Raw genomic sequence first — 7,989 nt, forward strand, 5'->3', positions numbered from 1 at the left:
ATTTGTGCTAGAAGCTCTACTTGAAATGAATAAAAAATGATGCACAATTTTTATTCTTTCTATAGCATTGTACTATGGAATGAGGCTACTTGGCCAGTATTCTCTGAAAAGCTGAAAATTGGGGTCATCTTCCTATTCCACCTATGTGGCTACAGAATAACTTTGTTAGACATCATCATCAGGTTTTGCATGAAAAACACACGCCCATAAAAGAAAAAAATCAAACCAAATATTGAATAAACTAAAATCAGGCTGTAAACATAGAGATAATGACCTTTATTGCCAAACTAACTAAGAGCTTTTTTAAATACATTGCGAGCCTTTTTAAGGGTGGGAGAAGGCCACTGGCAATATTCATTAGGAGCCTTGAAAGCATAATCGTACAGAAATATCTGCTATACTCTCACTCAGAAATATGCACACCTCTCCAAACACTGCACATTTGACAAAACGGCATTTCTCTCTAGAACTATTGTTAGAGAGCATTCAGCAAAAAGATCCCTAGATTTGTCAGTTGTTTTGGTAGTGTTAACTCTGCATTCACAGGAGAGAATCTGTTATGTCCTTTTGTCAACTGAGTTATATTCAGCGATGAAAGCAATAGCTGATAACTCCTAAGGTATTTTTACTTATTTAAAAGGTAGCCTTGCTAAACAACTAATGTGATTTGTAAAAATCCAAAGATTTATTCTAGAAAAAACAACCCATCCTACATTTACATTCCAGTATCTACTCTCAGAGCTGAAGAAGAGATGAAATAAATGATCTTTTAAAAAGCAAAATAAACCAGACCACTGAAGTCAGTGTGTGTGTGTTTCTCATAATCTCTTTATTAGGAACATTATAATATGGTCACAGTGTAAATCAAATGAAAGCTTTTGAGGGCAGATTGTCAACAAAGGGTTTGGCCTTAAGAGGTATCTTTGAACTATTTTCAGTGAGATATGAACAGGATCGCTTAAGTAAAGCAATTCAAATACCACTATTAACTATTCTTTTCCTGCCCGCCTCTTCTTTTAGCAGACAGTCCTGGCGGGTGAACGTGCTTTTCCAAAGAGGTGGCGGTAGGAACAGCCAGAGGGCCCTCTGCCCGGTTGCTCCCTTCTTGGGAGCAATCATGAGAGGGAGGATGAGGAGCCGTAACAGTGGAGAAATGGTGCTGAGAAGGTGGGCTTTCTGAGGAAGAGGGTCTATGGACGGGGGTCTCGCCCAAGGGCCCCAGCCCCTGACACTCTGCCAACGTTTTGCAACTTGCCAAGTCAAAATACAGGTAAGCACAGTTTGGACATGAACAGAGACTATGCTTCCTCTCACGATTGATAAATGGCAATGCATTGTCACAACATGTCTATGCTGGAGAGGAAGTGCTTTTCCAGGCAGCCCTGAGCCCCAGCCTCTTACTTTTGCAAAAAGAAACCATTGCTAATGGTAAGGCAGCTGCCAATAACGGTTGCAGGAAAGGTGCTGGAAACGGGAATTTTGCACTGAAATGCCTCACTCTGCCTGTTTTAAGAACAGGTCATCTACGTAAGTGCTAAGCAGTGGTTAGAAATAGGATCTATTGGTTTGCTTTGTTACCTTGGACTGTCTCAGTAGTGAAGACTCCTCAACATCTCTTGTTGGGCTGGCTCAAAATGACCAGAATCACACCACAGTTGCTTCATTCACATACAAATGTATGTTGCAATTTGTTGATGTGTGGAGGGGGAGGGCAGGGAAAAGAAATATGATTGCTTTATTTGAAAGCAGTTTGAAGGTTTCTAAGGGGCTTCAGTGCAGTTAGTTTGGCTGGAGCGGGGAAGGGCAAATCAGAGATTAACACTGTAATCCTTTGCATATCTAATCAGAATTCAACTTCTGAGCAAACAAAATTCCTGCAAAACGAAACAGTGAAACCAAGTTGGGTGTCAGGAAGTGCCACTATAGAGAACCATTTCACCTTCCATTACTGGATTAGTTTCTCATTTGTTGATGACATTTCTGTTTTTTGCCAGTTCTACTCCAAACCTCTTTTCCTATGAGGAATTGATAATTCAAGCTACACACACGACTGAGTTCTTTGGAATAAATAAGTAAATTCACTTGTTATATGGAACTGTTACTATGAGGTGCCTTTTTTATTCACAGCTTTTAAAAAAGCTATGCTGCTGTGCTTTAACATCAGTCCCTTACAAAGTAGAAGCCCCCCCCCCCCCCCCGCCCAGGCACACACTCATCTCTTTTGCAAGAAAAGTGTTGCTTGCTACATTGCTGCATGTCAAGGTAAAAGATCTTGGCCAACTTACCCATAATGCTTTTCCTGCAAGATATTTCTGCTTTCAAAATTATAACAAGGGAAGTATTTTCATCAAACACATTTGTGAAAAACACAAAGATGCCCCCAAAAACCTCTTGTCTTAAAATGTACCGCTGAAAGTGCAGTTGCTACACTTTAGGCTGTATTTATTGGGAGAGAAGGGTTATCACTGATAATAAAGAAATGGACCTATTTCTGTGCCTTTCAGAGACCTGAAGAATCCTCGGTCCATATAGTACCAATCTTGCCCTACTGGCCATGCAGCGCCAACTCCCAAATGACGGACAGATGTGCAGACAGGGGCAGGCACTCCTGCAAGTCCTTTACAGGCTGAGTGCATGCGACTTGCTGTGACCCCACCACCCCTTGCCCTGGTCTTCCTCGCTGCAGTCTCTCCATCGCCTGCCGTACTGCTTATTCAGCCGCAGCCCTCGTGAAGGTCCATTTGGCGTGGCTGTCAAAAACATCGGCACACCATCGCCTTACAACATGCACCTCGGCAGTTGTGATGCGGCAGGCACTGCTCTGTTTTTTATAGAGCCACTTGATAGAGCCACATGGGGGCTATCCAAGCATATTTACCATTGTGTGCGCTAGAGATATGATGCACCTTCTCACCCACTTAGAGGGAGAGAGCCGAATCCTAAAGAATGGGAGTCTTTGTAAATCGTATTAACACTTGAATAAGGCATCCCCCAAACTCAGAAACAGAAAAAGTATGCTGAATCAGAAATGGGTACCAGAAAATCCCTGTTAAATAGGGACAGCTGCAGCATGCACCACAGTGGCCTTGAAGCTATTTGAACCCAGAACTTCTGCTTTGCCATTCAAGGTAGGCAGCAGCGACAACGTTGTGCAGATCCTAGCAGATTGCCATACATGGGTGGTGGGTTGAACTCAATTTGATGCAAAACTCTGTTTTCACAGCCTTCGCATAGGAGGTTGGTTTGTTTGGTTTTCTGACATGGTGATATTTGGGAGACTGGGTTGAAAGAACAGGGCATGGTAGCAGAAAGACAGTGCCAATCCTACTGCATAGAGAATTAGATCAGAAGTCACCTAAATGGCAAACTTGTCCAGAGATCTCTGGAGATCAAGTGATCAAGTATGATATGAAATGTAGGGCTAGTTGAAAGACAAGTGGAAACGAAAAGAGACGTGGAAGGGAAGGAAGTAAGATTAATCTGCCTAAAGCAAATTAGGGAAGAAAACAGGGTAGAGATTTATGCAGACATGAAGAGCCTTGAGCAAGGAGAAAAGGGTGGGGATGTGCTGAAGGCCAGTCTAGGGATTGGAGTGGGGAGAGCTCTAAGAATCCTTCCCAAGTCGTGATGAAAATTGCCCTTCCCTGCATTTGGCATTACATTAAAGCAGAACAGAAACGGACATGGTTTCTAACACCTGAAGCAACATTTGAAGACAGTTCAGAAACAGACACAATGGCAGCGAGAGTACTAACTGGAACAGTTGCAATCCTATTATTCTAGTGTTATGCCATTTCCACTTCCTTCTGGTTTGGGTTCAGTTGTACATATTGGTTTATAACCTACAGAGTCTTGGGGCCACAGTAACAGAAGGATTACCTCTTCCCATGTGCCCTGCCCTGTTCCGAGGCTGCTCTGAGTGCTTCCTCATACTAAAATTTGGTGGGCAGCTACTTGTGAACAGGCCTTTTCTGTGATAGCCCCCAAATTCTGAAATGCTCTCCTAGAGAGATCTGCCTGGCACCAACTTTCTTGCCTGACCAGATGAAGAGCCTTTTATTTTCTTAGGCCTCTAAAATAGAAATTTTAAGTTTGTTACTTGTCTTATTCCCCATGATAAAGTCCATTATAAAATTGTCCCTCTCCATGCTGTTTTAATATTTAAATTTACCTTTTAAAATGCTGTTTTTGTTACTGCTTTTAATTTTTTGTTTTAAGCAATGTGATTAGTTCTATGTATGTTTTCATTATGTATGCCATCCTGAGAACTTCAGCTATAGAATAATTCATAAATGAAATAAAAGCTTTCAGCATCATATTTGAAAGTAAAGTAATATCCTTGCCATCCTTTGTAGCATCTTTTAAAAATGTTGCTTTTAAAGAAGTAATCATTGTATAACTCACTTCATTGCAAAATGGAGTTAATATAAGCCCATCTTATATATTTCACAATAATACAAAAGATATTTAAAAAGTAAATTGTTAGTATAGCATTTTTAAACAAAAGCACCATTTAATTGCCAAATTTTAAAATGGTTTCCAAGTGCACATATTTCCCTGGAGCTTCTTGGTAAGCAAAAATAATCCTCTCTATAACTACCAGTTTCATTGGTCTTCTAACCATTCTTCTTCAAGCAGGAGATTACCCTTTTTTAAGAAGTTCGCTGCTCTGGAAGCCAAATTTTCTGGCCTCCCACGAGTTTGTGCCAGTCACCACAGGCAGCCTATATATGCCAGTTATTTCTAATAAAGCGTTGGCCTGACCAACGTTACCTGCAATGCAGGTAATACAAGTGCTCTTGGGCATGGGAGGGCCCTCTGTCCCGGCACCGCAACTCCTTTCAGAGGTCTCTGGGCATTGCACACGCTCCTTGCCCTGTGCTGCATTCAATACGGGGGAGGCTTTGAAGGAGTCATGGAAGGGTGCTAGAGCCCCGACAGGACAGCCTGGGCCACCATGCAGCACAGACTCTTCATTAGCAGGTGGAGAGTGCTTGAGCATTGAGTACCACTCATCTGCTCACACACGTTCTCAGGTACCTTTGAAGCAGGGAGGTCAGTGATAGTCCAGGGCAATCACAGGTACAGAAGCTGTTTGCATCTGAAATTGCTGTGGGTACAGCTGCATTTTTTAAAGCATAAAAATGGATCTTTTATAAAACAACAGTGCACACACGGAACTCTACTGGAGCACAGCTCTTACCCTTTCCTAAAAAAATGGGAAAAGCTCATGTTTCCAGGTTTAAGAACAGGGAACTATGGTTGCTTTTTGATTCATCAGGAGCCTAAAATAATTTCTTGTATCCATGATAACAAAAGCAGCAAGAGGGTTGGTGTGTTAGTCCATCACAACAAAAACAATAAAGGCTTGTGGGACCTTAAACACTTACACATTTATTCTGTCATAAGGACTGAAGCTCTCCATAATACTCCATGCATTTGATGACGTGGGATCATCCATAAAAACTTTTGTCAGAACGTATTTGTTATTCTTTAAGGGGCCACAAGACTCTTTGTTGTTTTTATATACACGATGCTATCTGTAGCATATACTGCAAAAGGGTGACCATTGCTGGGCTTTTGGAAGTGTAATTAAATGTTAAAGCCCCCAAGGGCTTTTGAGAGGAGCTTTTCAAACCACTGTTTAAACCTAAGCAAATAAACTTGATTTTGACTTGACATTTACACTGGGACTTGAAGATTCCCCAGGAGAATGATCTGTGTCAATTCCTGTTTCATGTTTCTTCTTGGGACCCTGAAGTCAATCTATTGACCCTTCTCTCAGTTCATTCATTCCCACTTGGATATGATTAGTGGGAATTCCTCAGGCTCCGGTGGGGTGTCTTAAGCCTTACTGAGACAACCTTTGAGCTGGCACCCAGCAATGAGTCTTTCATCATCTGGATCTCAGATGTAGTAAGCCTCTGTTTAGTGCAGTGGGCAGATTCCAAATGTCATTTTCCTCTGAGTGAGGTAGAATAATCTGTTCCCAGCTGTTGCTTTAAACTAAACCCAACAGCGGCAAAAAGGCAAGGACCAACTGCAAAATGAAACTCAGAACTGCAGGATGATTACTTGTGTTTCACCAAATTATTCTGAGAAGAATCTGTATTTTACAGAGCTATGTATTCTCCAAATTTGTTAATTAGGTTAAAAATTATATTTTCCAGATAGATGTAAGAAGATGAGAACAGTTAGCAGATCCGTGACACTCTTGAATGTTCAAATATTTCACATAGATGTTTTCTTGTGCCTAATCATGGGTCTAATGAAAACATTGCAAAGGTTTGTAGGTAAAACTGTGCATACATTGTATCTGTATATTTCATAGTGCGTACTATGTGAAAAAGAAAAAGCATACAAGATGTGAGTGTTTCACTGACAGCATATTCTTTAAAATGAATCCAGTTTCTCTGAAGTCATTGCATTGTCTGTTACTGCTGTAGTCCTGAAAAGCTGTCGATAGATGCTAGACACTAATCTCAGTGAATAATTTCTGGAACTGTAAACCATTTATATAGTTTTCAGTTCATTAATCATTTGTTTTGTAATGGGTTAATTAATGTACATATTAATTCAGCTGAATATTTTCCCTCCCTCCATTTAGGTATATTTTTGAGAAACAGAAGAAAGATATCATGTTAGAAAGAAAAGCTCTCTTGAATGTTTTCTTTTTCATTCCATATTGCAATGATACTGCTGTAATCGGAACAGTTGTGTGCTTTTAATCCACAGCCAACCAGATTAGTTATAAGCTCTCATTAGTTTATCAAGTAAAAATTGTAGTTGATTAATCCAATACACAGAGCAGTCCTGTGTGTGTTTACGAGGAGGGCAATCTCATTGTGTCCAATAGGATTTACTTCCAGGTAAGAGAGCATAGGAAAACAATCTAGTTACTTGAAAAATCCTGGTTTTAGATTTTTGGGTGGTTGTTTCAGCACCTATAAGATCACTTTCCTTCCTATGTTGCATTCAAAGTGGCTTTTTGTGACCTAGGTGAAGGAGGGACAAAATAGGATAATTTGCATACTGGGGGTATGGAAGCTCCCACCAGTCAGTAGTGAGGCATGATGGGAGTGGTACTGAAGCAACACCTGGAGAGCCACAGGTTTTCCTTCCTTGTGACCTGCTTCATGAACTGGGCAAAATATACATCCCAGAGTGAAATGCATGCTGTATAGACAATTGCCCTTCACTAAGGCAAGTGTTCAGATAAGAATTTATTAATTGGTTTATTTAGAGAGAAAGGCTGACACGAGTATTAGGAAACATTCTGCAGAACAGTTTGTGTTAAAGCATGCACGTATATTAATGTGTGTGAGAGAGTGTCTGAAATCTTGTCTTCATTCTGTCTTAATTTGAGCAATCATCAGCTTGATAGAACATAACGTTCTCTGTCATCAGCTATGATTATATACTTTTCAGATAGGTAGTCATGTTAGTTTATTGCAATAAAGACAAGGAAATCTTGTGGAACTTTAGAGACTCACATTTATTATAGAATAAGCTTTCACGAAAGAATTTTTAACTTTTTTGGGGCTGGAGGGCACATTTGGAATAGTGACAGAATGTCATGAGAATATCATGAATCCTCTTACAAAATGACTGCCATGGTGGAAAGCTTGCCCATTCATAAAATTGTAACTGTGTTGGGCAGGGCCAGTCACCAAAGACTCATGTCCTAGAAGGCAACCTTATGGCACTAAAACTTATCCAAGAAATGAAATAAACATTAAGGGTTTGTTTGTTTTTGTTGGGGCAGTCAGCCTGTTGGGGCAGGTAGCCAGAGAGGTGTCCAAAGGTACACTATTATTCACAGGCATTATGGTGGAGACCCCCGACTAAAGTCTACTTAATCAGAATACAGGGAGTCTCTGAGTTATGTCTGGACTGCTAGAAACCCCTTAAGAATATTTCTAAGAAAAGCTGTGAATATCTCTAGAGATTCTCTGTCTCTAATGAAAAGCTGTGAATATCTCCAGGGAA

Source organism: Varanus komodoensis, unplaced genomic scaffold, assembly GCF_004798865.1.
Source record: "Varanus komodoensis strain SLA01 unplaced genomic scaffold, ASM479886v1 scaffold2, whole genome shotgun sequence".
NCBI lineage: Eukaryota > Metazoa > Chordata > Lepidosauria > Squamata > Varanidae > Varanus > Varanus komodoensis.